This window comes from Dermochelys coriacea, chromosome 3 (assembly GCF_009764565.3).
Source record: "Dermochelys coriacea isolate rDerCor1 chromosome 3, rDerCor1.pri.v4, whole genome shotgun sequence".
In the NCBI taxonomy this organism is placed as follows: domain Eukaryota; kingdom Metazoa; phylum Chordata; order Testudines; family Dermochelyidae; genus Dermochelys; species Dermochelys coriacea.
The window spans coordinates 63,553,244-63,568,126 of NC_050070.1; the positions used below are offsets into that span (position 1 = coordinate 63,553,244).

General features: G+C 41.1%; 1 long non-coding RNA gene across 1 annotated transcript; it reads left to right on the forward strand.

Annotated features, from left to right (window-relative positions):
• The first annotated feature begins 2,465 nt into the window (after window positions 1–2,465).
• Window positions 2,466–12,496, forward strand: LOC122459279. Its single transcript, XR_006279846.1, has 3 exons — window positions 2,466–2,560; window positions 7,939–8,117; window positions 11,932–12,496. It is a non-coding gene; the product is annotated as an uncharacterized LOC122459279 (long non-coding RNA).
• The last annotated feature ends 2,387 nt before the right edge of the window (window positions 12,497–14,883 follow it).

Genomic DNA, 14,883 nt, shown 5'->3' on the forward strand with positions numbered 1-14,883 from the left:
GTTGTTAGTTTTAATTTCATTTAATTAGTGGATTAGAAATTAGACACCCTAGAAAATCATAGAGACATAACTTGGGATCTAGAAAATTGTTGCAGCATTCAATCAATAGCTAATTAATTTGTGTGCACTCTCTGTTCTGAATGATAACTGTATGGGTGAGTACACACATAAGTATGGATAAGTAGTGACCTTTGTATAGGAATGTAAAAGTTTAAAATGTAAAATTTTAAGCATAGAGTTATACAAAGTATTTAAAGATCTAGAGGGTCTAATAAATGTGGTGCCAATGTTTTCCTTTACATTTGTATTGGTTATTTCCTCTTAAACTCATTCTGGTCACTGTCAAGTTTCAAATTTTGGGCAATGTAATGTTGGGCACATTGAATAATAGGAGCAAGGCTGAGACACTTCAGGAATGAGCTCCTTAAAGTTTTGGACATGCTTTTAGCAGTGGGTTTCCGGATGCCTCCATCTGTCTTTCCCCAGGATTATTGGGGATGGTGTGGAGTAACATAAAATAGCAGGGGAGCCTGCTTTAACTTCCACCTTCAAGTTAACTGCTTTTCCTGTTTCATACCTCTCATTCTTCCCCATTGACATGTAAATTATGCTCATTTTGCACCCCAATTTGTTCAAATTCGCTGTGAAGGTGTGTCAATGTACACCACAGAGAAACCTATCCACTACATTCCAATCTGTACTATTTTGGCATTTACACCTGGGAAGAACTCTCCATCAAAGTTTGCCTAGCCATCATCGTCTCCTCTTTTAAATCCCTCCTTAAAACTAACCGTTGCCATGATGCCTACAAATCACTACTCTCTGGTATTAGGAAGGCTGATGACCACCTGTCGGTACTGAGATCACTAACTAATGTGAATGCACCTGCCCTTCCCATGACTTCCCACCCTGGCTGTATGTTTATACACCAATTGGAAAAGGTCTAGATCACTTATTGTGAGATCTCTGGGGCAGGGACTCTCTTTGTCTTATTTGTTCCATACCAAGTACAATAGGGCCTTACTCCCTATATGGGGACTTTAGGCAGAAGAACCATAATACAAATAATAATATATAAATTATACCTGATGTGCAACTCACACCACCATTTATACCATAACCGACTTTGACCCAGAGGCTTCCCATTGGACTTGCACCTCCTTACTCTGGGCTGAAATGGGCTCATCTTATTTAGCTTCTGGTGCAGAGTACAGCCACTTTCAGAGAGACTAAATTACTATTGTACTTTTTGAAAACTGTCTTTCTATTCAGCTTCATAGTCTACTTAAAGGAAAGTAACTTGCTTTATTTTGATAATGGAGGGAATAAGTTATATTTCTTTCACATGGTAGGCTAGTAAAGTTTTATTCTTTTCTTCCATAGGTTTGTATAAACACCTTGTTAAAACATGATAAACTTAATTACCAACAAGCCACTTGTGAACAATTTGTACCAAATCTGATAGGATGGAAGGAAATAAAAGTATTTCCTGACTAACTGACAGGCAGGCCATTTATAATAAAACAAAAACCTCCGATGTGAAGGTAAAAGCAATTGCTATACTAATTAATCTGAGTATCCTTTTCCCTAAACTGTCTGCTGTCCTGTTTCATGAAGGTTCAAGGAAGTAGTGAGTAGCTGATATTGGATTACATGCGTATATCCACTTTTAATTAACATTTGGAGGAAAAATAATAACAGTGAGGGAAAAAATAACATAGCATGATTATGAAAGTTAGTCAGCAGTTGGCCGCTTTCTCTAGGAGACTTGCATTCGTGTTCACTTTTTAGATGGCTTTATTTGAAAAGGGCAGGGGTCATATGGTAAAATAGAAAGAGGATGAACTTCAGTCTCTTTAAATCTGCTTGACTATGTTACATTTCAGTGTTTATGAAAGCAGGAGTCTGTGAAGAGATGTACAACATAAAAGGACTATACCAGAGTTAAAGTGGCTTTAGGAAAGAAGGAAAGCCAACCTGTGGGGAAAAATAAGGATAGAAGGGGCTAAATATTCAACTATACATCTCTATATATCTACATATCTTTTCCCATTTATGCTACTTAGGTTAGGGTTAGTTTCTCCTGTAAATAACTAGTGGCTTGATTTCGCCAAGTGCTGAGTTCTTCCATCGAAGTGTTGAAAGCTCTGAATTCCTATTTACTTCAGAGGGAGTTATTCTTATCACCTCAGAGCTCTAGGTTCGATTTCACTCTGACAGGGACACTATCATAGATTTCCACCACAGATATGAGCAAGATATCTGTCAGATAGATGATAGGTACTTTCCTTACGCTGGTCTGGCAGTCCAGCTGATTCCTGACCTGTAACTTGCTATACCAATATTGGGCCTCTGTGAGCAGGGGCTGGTAATAATGCTGATTTTTTTCTGGATGTGTTTGTGATATAAACAGAGCTTCATTAAGCACTGTATTGAGACTAATATAATGTATTTAATTCTTTTGTAGGTTGTGGTCAAGGGTCCAGTAGTGCATGGCTCTTGAATTAGCCTGCTGTGCCTTTCATGTAACTTCTTGTCTTTTAAATTCCCAAAGAGATTTGTCAGTGCCACTGGCTTTTTTTATTGCTTGCTATAATTTCTAAGATGCATAGCTATGTGTCAGTCCATTGACATGTCTTAAATATTGATTTGATAGCGTACACAATCGATACGTTCTTTTATAGATTCAGAAGTAGGGTCAGATTCAGACCACATGAGCATGTAAAGGGGCCTGACAGAGGAAAGTAGGGTTTAGGAGTTGGCTGGAATTGCTTTCATTTGGTGGTCTTGGGAGGATTCAATATTTTAGACACTGGTCCTAATTTGTTTTACATTTTTTTTTGCATTTACTTTTTGCATATTAGCTTAGAATATATGATTTAATTAAAATAGCCTCCTGCCGTGCACTCTGAGGGACAGATCCTGACATCTTTACGCAGTCAAATCTCCCATTAAAGTTAATGGAACATTTGCCTGACTTAAGGACCAGCGTACGTTACCGAAGTCCTTAGAGTTACTCTGGTGTAAACCAGTGTGTGACGGGCCAGCACCGCAGCCCCCCCTTGTGGCAGGGGTGGATGGGGGGTCAGGGCCTCGACACTCTTAAGTTCCTATGCCCATCCCTTTAAGGGCATTCCAATGTGGCCCAATGGCCGGTTTCCCCGTGTTCTCCCCTTGGTCAGGGTAGCGGGACCTAATGGTCTGAGTCCATGTGTCGTTGCCCAAGTAGCAGGGCAACGTGGCCCAACAGCCAAAGACCATATAGCTCACCCCACATATCAGGGAAGTGTGGCCCAATGACCAGAGTCCATAGCCTTCCCCCTCTCAGGCGGGGAAGTGTATCCCAATGATCAGAGTGGTAGGGGGAGCTGAGCCTGCCCTCTCCATCGGGTCCCAACCCAGGGCTTGCCTACTGGCGGGGTTCCCCTTGTGCTTAGCTCGGCGGGGATCCGCCCGCAACTCGCCGAGTGTCAGTGCAGCTTTAACGCTGCTTGTCTCGAAAGATCCCGTGGGTGACTTCCTACCCTCAACGTCATGTTCTCCACTCCGGGGGTGGTGGGGTCCTCCGGTCCATCCCCTCCTGCTGAGACCTCCGTCTGGGAGGCTGGGTGCATCCTGGCTTGGCTGGCCCCTGGATCCTGGAGCATTTCCTGTCCCTCCTCAGTAGGCGTGCCTACTCTTCCAGTGGTCAGCCCAGACTGAGCACCTTTGCAGGCTTTTGTACATAGTCTCCAGTTGCAGCATGCCCAGCAGGGCTTCCAGGGCAGGCCTTCCTCTGCCAGGAAGGAAGGGTTAAACCCTGCGGTGCCAGTGCGGGGCCACTCTGCCCCGTCACACAGTGGAACTGAGAAGAGAATCAAGCCCAAAATATAAGAATCCCTCAGACAGATATGTAACGATTAATCTCAATAATCAAATGGTTAGAAACTCCTGACCAAGTGTCCAACTAATTTCAAAATGGAAATGCCTAAAAAATTGAAGTTTTTGTCCTTTTTCCAAGTTATTTTTTTACTGTCTGTGAAAGATACCGGCTGGATCTTGCTGGAGCTAGAACTGCTCAATCTGCCTATACAATATAGGTACTAGCAACACACTTTTCACCATCCCACTGAAGTATCCCTCTCCTATCCTACAGTAACACTGTTTTGAATAATGACAGGTTTCAGAGTAGCAGCCGTGTTAGTCTGTATCCACAAAAAGAAAAGGAGTACTTGTGGTACCTTAGAGATAAACTTGTTAGTCTCTAAGGTGCCACAAGTACTCCTTTTCTTTTTACTGTCTTGAATGATCACTGATGGTTTGATCCACCCTAGTCAAACACATGAAAAGGACCCAGAGGGACTACCAGTTGGAATGCTCATTCAGGCCTTTGGCTGGCTTCTGGATTGTCAAAAAAGATGTCAGGAAATGCTAATTGTGTTTATGGTTTTTGTGGTGTGGATGACTGTCCCCTGGGAGCCAGACTGAGATCACCAAATCATTCTGCATAGGTCATCAAATAGTAGTGCCTTTCAGTCCCTGGCAGTCTGAGTCAGGTGCGCACAAATGTATTAAATATGAGAAGTTTTATGTTCCATTACTGGTCTCCTGAGGCAATCACCCCTTCTCTCATTTAACCTTTTGAAGCAGACCACCCATGTTAAATATTTCTTGGTCTAAGTGAAAGGAGTTGGTGATCTTAATCTTGGTCAACACAGTAAATATTTTAGTACTCCCATAAAGCTGAGAGAGGAAGGGAAGGATAGCAACCTCTGTAGTCTAGCAATTCCTCCTCTTGAGCACTTTTTCTCATTTGTTTTGCTCCCGTCTCCAAACTAGTTGCAGTGAGAATTATGGTTTTCTGCTGAGCTTTAGAAGCCCATGCCTTCAGGGATTTGATGTACCCCAGAGTCTTTTGCACTGGCTGTCACAGCGCATCAGATAATATGCCACACACACAGGGTCCAAAGCTCAGGATGAAAGGCATGTATGAAAAATGGGATCACTTTTGAAGCTAGAGCCAGCATTCAAAACCTCACTGTCTCATGGTATACTTAAGTATTTCAATTTGAGGGGCAGTTTGGAAATTTGTTTCTGTTTCTGAGTAAAAATTGCCCCAGCACAAAACAGAAACAGAATCTTCCTTTCTGTGCTCTTTTTTCTAGATAATGACATTTTCCTAAGATAAAGTTTCATAAGGCAGAGATTACCCAGACCAGGTTTAGCTGGTGTGTCTTTAAACTTTAGCAGTTGCACTGGAATTTTGTAAGACCTGAAATCTGACATGCAGTTCTTACTTCCACTGTAAATCAGGGGTAAATTCAGTAGAGTCAATGATGATAACCATTGTGAAAGGACAATCAAATCCATTGTGAGAGGACAATCAAAACCTTTAGGATAGTGTAGCCTGTGTTCCCTTGTGCACCTACCCCACTCTGATTGGCCTGCTTTAGAGTTAAGTGGGAGCCCAAGGAGGAGCAATCATGCTCTCCTCCAAGTATGATTTTGACTAGCTCTTGGACAGGGCACACAAGGAAGGAAGAGGCTATTGTTTTGGCCCTTGTTCAGTAGCCTTCATAGTGGATACCATTAAAAAAAGGAAGTCAAGATTTACCCCCCACAGTGGTATCTAATTGACTGAAGTTATCTCCTGGCTGTTGATATTGATCCCTCAATTAGCTAATTGTGGATAAAACTTGACTTGTTAATGCACACACTGTAATTCAATCAAAAGTATATTAGCAATCCCATATATGCAGACATAATATTTGTAACATGAGCTGAGATGAGAGCACAGCAACAGCTAGTTTGTCCATTTTAGGACATAGTCCCTTTAAATCCAGCGGTTGCTGGAAGTTGTAGTCTCTGTACAGGTCACATGACTGGCAGGGTTCAGCTGACTAAGATCACATGACTGCCTACTGGAGACTATATAAGTGAATTCTCCTGACTCACTCTGGGGTAGAAGAGGTAAGACTTGAGGGAAGATCCCTCCAGGAGAGGCCTGCTGGAGGCCTAGGACAGATCTAGGAAAGGCTGCCTAAGGGGAAGGGGTGTTTGTTTTCCACCCCACCCAAATCCTGCAGTTGCAGAAAGCTGGAAAGGCCTCTGAAGGTGGTTGCCAAGTGTTTGAGTTATTTTTCCTCTTCTTTTGGGTTAACAAAATGAATCCTGAGGAAAGGGTCTTGAACTGACTTATAACTGGAAGCTTATTTACCTCCCCTGGCTAGTGAATTTCTCCACTGATTTCCTTGAATCTTAGTTTTTTAAACACAATAACATTTAAAGCCCCTGAAAGTGTTATGCGGCCTGTCAGGCCTTAATTGTAATAAATGTGGAAATACTTTATCACCTGAGTGGTCTTCCAAATTCTAGCTTGTGATTGGATTTTCCAATGTCTTCTTTATGCTTGCTATGGATGCTATGGTGCAGCATGCCATCCAAAGTGGCATGCCAGGAAAACAATGGATGCTATGCTTTCTAATCTGGTGTGTCTGGGTGTTGTAAATAAAGCTCACTCAAGAAAATAGGTTAGGTGATTCAGTAGAATATGAAGCCTACTCTTTTCCTAAAAACTGATTGGTGCCTTGAGGCCAATCATTATTTAGCTTATTTAATTATTCACTAATTTCCTACCCTGCAGGATCAAGAACAGGGGTGTATACAAAAATGAAGTTCTTTGCTTTCATGAACTATAAATCTGCATGTGATCTGAAAATATACATATAAATAAAAAGAAAATGATAATGAAAAACTTCCCAAATACCCATAATTTCAGGACACTGTAGCAACTATTCAAATAAATGAATTTTGCATCACTTAAAAATGCCAAATTGAAAACAGAGAAATGGGTACAAGACCAAACCTTCCCTCACTGTCTGGTCAATGTGTCCCAATTCTATTAGTCAGGATCCACATGTGAGGATAAACGCATAGTTGATTTTCTATCCAGTTCTTATTTTTACCTGAAGAGAATACAACAAAGTTGAAGTTATGACTGTGGCTTTTGAGAGATACGTACCTTTCCCCCACTTCTTGCTAGCATATCTTGTTTCTTATATGGCCCTGTCACCAGGGTATCTGAAAGTCTTCCCGTACAGTGGACTGGGCACACAAATTAAATTAAAAGAGATTACCAGATAGACCGCAGGGAATAATGGCACTGACATGTGCTAGATTCAGACTGGTTACCTAGAGATGACATTTTCTGTATTCCATTACCAATACCTTGAGCCATCTCACCCCCTAAGTACATATTCTTTTTTTAAAATTTATCATTGAGATCTCTGGAGTTACAGGATTGGAACCACACTGATAATGCATTAACGTTGTTTTCACAAACATAGTAAATTAGCTTCTCACTATGAAGTGTGGTAGATTTAAAGTAGCCAAGGGAAAACTGAATAATAAATTAGAGATTTATCTATAACCCTGTAGGTATTGTTGGCACATAATGCTGTAACATAACAAAAAGTCCTTTAAACCCCATTTGTTCCATGTTTAGAATATGGCTTGGCATCCTGTATTAGGATGTTTCATTCAGTTTAGTTTTATTAACTGTAGTTAAACATTCTGTATATACCCATAGACTAGTTATATTTTCCACCACAGTTCTCAGGAAAAAAACCAAAACAAAAAACCCCCCAAATACCTCAAGAAAGGAAAATGATGAACTTTTTGTAAAGACAGTCTGTAAAATTAAGAGTTACGCTATTTAACTGAGTTTATTTCAAGTCTAGTACATCAAAGAAAGGCAAGCACATTAACTTTGAGAATGAAAAATCACTTGCGTCACATAGACTTCAGTTTTGTAACAGAACCATTTTAACAATGTCTGATCTACTACATAGTTGTGGTTGTCTAGTGGGATTCGAAGTACCTCTTTAAAAAATGTTCAGCTTAGTCACAGAGGAATTAATAGACGCTTGTTATGAATGCCTCTCTTATTTTTCTGTGCAGAGCCAGCCAGCCAGCAGAGGAAACATACTGGATGGTAACTAACAAACCTAAATTCCAGAACTGTACTGACCTCCAGAAATCTTACAGACATCAAAAGGAGGGGCAGGTGCTCACCACCTTTAGAAATGAGGCCTATCAAATGATTGTAGGAACCCAATTGTGAGAAATTTTTGGCTCAGGTTTGTATACTACTTACGTTTACAAGCAAATGCAATCACCAGATACTGTTACATCTTAATTTTTATGAACTTCTAATACTAGCATTGTCACTTAAGGATTTTGAAATGTCACAGAATAGGTATGCAATTTTCTCATTCACAAGTGAAACAATCTGTAACTCTATATCATTATTATAATCAAATTATAGTGCCTGATTTAGCTCCTGTGGAAGTCAATGAAAAGGAACCCAATGGGAATTGGATCACACCAGGTGTTCAGTTTCTGGAGCAGTAGTCATCGGTGATGGGTTATGCATGTAAAGCATGATCAAAACAATTCAGCCTTATTTTGTCTTCTGTCAAACAGAGGAATGATAAACATTTTCTTTGGATCAAAGGGAATCCAGCTGAAAATGGCATTGCAGAATGACAGAGAACCCACTGATAACTGCTTTCAGCACTTTAATGGTGTAATGCATGAAGAAGCATTTAAGGCCTTGTGTAGAGATCCTTTGGCTCAATTGTGCGCATTCTTTTGTTTGTGAGAAAACCCAGTTTTTTATTATGTTCTAATTTCTTAAGCTTTATTAATCTTTTTTGTTAGATTGTTCTTTCCATATGCTGGACACATACAATGTTGAAATAGCACTAGTGCTGAAAAGGAAAACCTTGCGCACCTTGTTTGGTATGTGGGTACCAGAGTGACATGAGGCAGAGGAAAGAACAAAACAAATAGTAATTTAGATAACAATTTGGTCTTAGCTTTATTTCACCTATTTAATTTTTAAATGTTGGGTGCACCCAGAATGTGTCAGGCTGCAGAGACATTTATGAATTCACACTCCTCTTCCCTCAGGAGCTTACAGTCAAAACAGGGAAAAACAGATTGAAGGGTGATGGGAAGGAATACGACATGTAGTCCCAGCAAAAAATTCAGAGTGGTGATTGACATGCATCCTGTTTAGATCTGTATTTGTTTGACTGCAACTAGGGTAAGGTAATAAAGATTCATGCAGCTTCATTTTCTGTAGGGTTTGAACAAGAGAATTGAATGACGAGGGAGTAGAGACATGGAGAAACAGCTCAGGAGGGGCATTCCACATGCAGAAGGTGGTATAGAAGAGATGGCTGTGGACAAAGCAGATGAAGAGGTTTCAAGGCAAACATAATTGGCTTAGAGTAGGTGCCTGCGTAAGTGCCATGACAAGAAGCCAGGTCAGATAAGCAGGGTGGGGTGGAGTTACGCAGGACCTTGAAAGAAAGGACAAGAAGTTTAAATATGATGCAGCAGAAAAATGGGATTTTCTTCTCATATTAAGAAGTTAGTATTTGTTTGAAGGAAGAGAGAAAAGCAACAGCTAGAGGCTGTTTGCATATTGGAATAGGAGGGCATATGCATGTTATATAATGCATACATCGATCCATCTGCAACTATAATCATGCATACTTTTCTCTGATTTTTTAAGTCTAATGACAGTGCTTAATTTCTGCCAGGGCTTGCTAGGGCTCAGCCCCGGCACCTCTAAGCTTGACAGTTCATAGCCCTGGTACCTCCGGACTTGCTGTGTCAGTTGTGAAAATAAAAAAATTGCTTGAGCTCCGGCACCTCTTTCATTACAAATTAAGCACGAGTGGAATGACCATAACTGGGAGTCCTAAATAAAATGTCCAATTGGGCAGCAGAAATCTTTTATGTCTATTTTTCTAGACACGTGTCTTTCCCTTATGAAAATGCTTCCATTTCTTTGTGCCCAGTTCTGCACCACATTGTCCCAGGGAGCACCAGTTGACTAAGCTGGACAAAATTCCACAGAAGACCTCACTTTTTATGCATCATTTCTGTATGCTATTCCACCTCTTTAATCAACATAATTTCATTTCTGTTATCTTATCTTTTAAAATGATGCCACTGCACTGCATTGTCCTGTGTGTGCTCAAATGACATTCTTTGAATCTCTGAGTCTTGCAGTCTTGTCAAAGGGATTGCGAACTGAAAAGTGGGGCAGTGAAACAGAGTTTTAAGGGATCCTATAAAGATCCCTCCTGTTCAAAAGTGTGTGAGCATGTATAGGTTTTATTCTTATTATTGGTAAGCTGGGAACTCTGTTTCTTTTTCATGATTGCCTCAGCTCATGTTGCAGGTTGTACAATCTTGAAGTTGTCTGCAGAAAAGTTTAAGGAACTTCCTAAGTTGGAGCACTTTCTCAGTTGCAAAATTCCTTATTTTTTGAATCACATGAGCTGAAATATTGTTTCCTGGGCTTGAGTCTTACCCTTTTTCCTCATATGATGGGTATTACTGCAAAAGTGCAAAGCATGCATACTTTTAAAATGATCCATAAGGATGAAGTACTGAAGTAGACTCCTGGTTTACTCTGACTTGTTATTTTCTGTAGGATGCCAGCAAGAACCAGGGAGCGCCGTTTGACTAAGCTGGAAAAAATTCCACAGAAGATCTCATTTTTTATTTGTCATTTCTGTATGCTATTCTGCCTCTTTAGTCAACATAATAAATATCAAAAGTAAAAGTCTAACCGTTTGACATGTTTGCACAGAAGACTGGCAGTGATTTCATATCTGCTATTTTAGCTTTTAAAGTGATGCTGCTATTTAAAGTACTGATTGAATGTAGTGCATTTCAGGTGCTGAAGGATAGATAAGGTAGATAAGATCAGAGTCGCTGAATATTTAGCAGCTAATTCAGTCCATCTCTATATGACATTCTAGGCTACTGCATTAGGCTTACATTATGACCTTCAATACAATAGTTGATTAACATAGTACATTCTGTACACTTTCTAAAGCTTACATTCTAAATGCAACAAGTCTTCTCAGGCTCCCCAGCAAAAGGGGCTTTAGCTACTGATATTCTGTCTATGGCTTTAAAAGATCCAGAGTAGAAGAATCATTGGCCCTGCTGTATACATTCTGGAGTGCCAGAACTAGTCTCAATGTGACAGAAGCATCCAAAAGTGAAAAAAAAACACAACATCCCAGCAAAGCTCTCTGTCTGTTAAAAATAATAATTGATTTAATGAGAGCAGAAGACAGATTAAAGTAAAACGCTCATTCACATATAGCAGGCACAATCCATACTTTCCCTCAGATAAAAAAAACTGACTAGAGCTGGTCAGAAAATTTTCAAATCAATGGTTTTTGCAGGCAAATGACGATTTTTCTAAACCAAAACTTTTTTATGGAAACTTACTGGTTTTGACCAAAAAATTTGTCAGGAATTAGTCTCGGGTCCCGGGTGGAATTTCTGGTGAAAGTGAGAGGCAAAGAAATAGCCACCCCAGAGGTCAGGGCACTCAGCTGGGATATGGGAAACCAATAAGACTGTGGTGCAAGTCAGGCAGAATGTGGTTCTCTCACATCCCAGCGGAGTGTCCTAATCACTAGGCTACAAAGTCAGGCTGTGTCTCTTAGTTTTTCCTATTGCATACCCTGCAGGTTCCCACTAGCAGCTTGGAAAACATCTCCTTTTGCCATTTAGGCATGACAAGAACTGTTATGTCCTACAAAATAGAAAAAGTTTTCGTAGCACTGCCATTGATGGCACTCCCTCCAAACCCTGGTAGCTCTGCAAATTTTAGAAAACAAAAAAAACAACTTTGAATTTTTAACTTACCATTGTCTCCACAGTTCTTTCGCTGTGACTAAGCAGGCTGTGTCTAAGGAGCTTCTCTGAACCGAAGCATCCCTCTCACGATATACTGAAGTTCAGTTTAGAAAAGTATTATTTTATATCCTTGAAATTCCATGAGGATTTTTTTCTGTGTTCCTGCAGTGGGCTATTTGAGACAATCACCCTCTGTGTCTTGTCCTGTTCCAGGTCCCTCAACCTGCAGTACCTCCACAGCTGACCCACGCTGCAGCAGAAGTCTGGCCCAATGTACTATCATGGACCATTCCGAGAGGAAGCGTTTTCATGATGAACTTATCATTGAAGTTCTGGAGAGGGCCCACAAGCAGGTCCCGTTCCAAAGACAGAGGGACTTGCGGCCAGAGGAAAGGCATGGAGAGAGCCAAGAAGAAAGGTTCAGGCTGGCTGCACAGTTTGAGGACAGGGTTTCAACATGGGAGCAGGCACTTGTTTCACAGTTCCAGGAATGGCAGCTAAAGGAGGAGGACAGAGCTCAGCAGAAAGAGCTGTTTGGCTCGTATCAGTAATGACTGTAAGATTAGTGGCTCCTGCTACAACATTTGAGTCCCCATTCATCATTTGAGTCCCCTGCATGCTACCTTGTGCTGCAGTCCAGAAGCAGCTTGGAAGACTCCATGGCTGGGTGGCCCATGCAATCGGGCTCCATGAATGGCTGGGCAGGACAATTTTGCCCATGCAGCCCTCCATATTAACTTCCTCCTCTGGCACCCCAGGCACCCTCAGGCTATGTCTACACAGGGATAAAAAACTTGTGAATGGCCCAAGTAAACTGACTCGGGCTCCTTGGGCTCAGGCACTGGGGCTGAAAAATTGCTGTGTAGATGCTCAGGTTGATCTTGGAGCTTCTGGACCTTGCGACGGTGGAGGGATCCAAAGATCAGGCTCCAGTCCAAGCACCTATACAGTTGATTTTAGTCCTGCAGCTTCATTCGCAATCAGATGACTACTCCCAGCCATGGCCCTTTTATCCCTTTCAGAAATACCCTAAGTGACTTTAGGCAAGGCTATGGCAGAACAAGGAATTGAACCCATGTTTCTTGAGTCTCAGATTAAGGCCCTAACAACTGGCCCACTTTGCCTAGCTCAGTTTAATCTCATTTAATCCCTGTTGTTTTTTGAATCACCAAATGATGGCCTACGGTTCAACATGTTTGACAGTTTCTACACCTGAGGTGCCCAGAGCTGTAATAGCAGGAACGTTGCAGATAAGGATTGCAGCTTAATGGCAGAGCTGTGTGTGGGACGAGGAGCCTATGCAATGACTGATTCAAGTCAGTGCTATATTAGTCTCTCATTTTCATGGACATTATATTGTCTGATAAATTAAAAAAATTAATAATAAAGTGAGGGGTGACAGAGGTGTGCCAGCCTCGAGAATAACTTCTATTTTCTCCTCTGAACCTGCAGTGGGCAATTTTATTCCAAATGCCAGGGAGGCAGTACTTCCAGATACGACATTTCATTGTGGCAGGTTAAGTGGGAGGTATTTGCATGTTAAAGTCCTGGATAATGAGTATTTGATTATGTTGTCATTGCTAGTGAGAAAAATAATTGGTGAACAAATGTCAGATTCTTTCATGTCTATTTTTAACTTTATCTTTTAAAATGATCATTATGAGGGAAGTTTGAAATTAGCCTTTTGAGAAAATCCAAAGGTTCAAGATCCTAAAAATTAGCAGCACATATGGCTAAACTGTCTCAGTATCACGTTCTGTTCTTTGCTAATATGACATAAAATTCCTACAATCTTGTTCTTAAGTGAGTAACATACCTGCTGGGACAAGATAAGATCTGCCATGACCTTTGGCTAAGAAGGAGTAAATGAGATGTTAGCTACTTCTACCAATCCTGACAATGGGTGGTCTGGTGCAGATGGAGACTGCAAAGGTGACTGTTCTGTAATACAAATTATGGAGCCACTTAGGATCTGCGAGGGCAGCAAAGGCTACTTCAGTGTTCTAATAATTCTTGCAAAATTGCTTTGGTGGGACAGGACTGAGTTACTGAATTGGTCATCTTTCCCTGTCCCTCAACCCCAAGCACAGTTTGGCGGGGCGGGTCCTAGGCAGTCTTTTGATTGCCCCACTCTTGATCTTGGTACGCTCTCCCAGCAGAAATCTGGTTTGGACTTTTAAATTGGATATACAGTCAAGGGGTTGACAGCTGGAGGAAATCTACCACCATATGGCTGTGGGGTAGCATTGCACATACACAATGTCTCCTTGACATTATCTCCCAGAAGCTAGACATGGTCTGAGTCGTGGAGTCTGCTGCCCTCTGGGCGGGGGGAGAGGGTGGGAAGATGTTTAACATGCGCATAGTTTAGGATATGAGCAGGTCCTTCCTGACATTGATCTTGAACCATGTTGGGCTGCACAGCTCTGTACTACAGAGTGATTTGTGCCAAGAGGAGTTAAATGAGGAATAGATCAAAATACTAACTCTCTAGTAGTTGGGAGCTTCCTTATTGCCGCAATAGTTTGGCTACGAATGACATAGAGTAAAACAACTAACTAAAATCCTAATATTTTGATGATTTAAATATGCCCCTCAAATAAAGTAGCACATGCTTTAAAACACAGCCCGTAAAAATGTTTTCACCTTTTTATTTCTTGTGAGACTGACATATTGCATTACAACACAGTACCTGTGATCATATTTCATCCAGATGTTGCCTTTTCTAATGTGCAACAAAGGCTGCTCATTCATTCTTTATTTGTTTTAATACTCACAAAAGATGATCTTAGTGCTAGAAATATAGGGCCAGCTCCTCAGCTAGTGTAAATCAGTATAGTTCCATTTTAACTTCAGCAAACAACTCTATGTTCAGCCCCATTCCTTGCCTCCTCCTAAGGCACCAGCCATTGAGTCAGTGGAAAATGGAGACAATGCTGTTGAGCCAGCACTCTTTTCCTTTTTGCAAACCTCAGTCTGTATCTGCTTGTTCTGGGTTTCTCTGCTCATGGAAGCTGAGAAGAAAACCTGCAGGCACTTTGTCCTGATGGAACTGTTGTCACAGTATGTCCCAGGCTACCCACTGATGTCAGAATCTGGCTAAATCCATTGTGAGGAATGGATATACTAGCACATGCCCCATGATACGGGAACACGTTTTCTGTT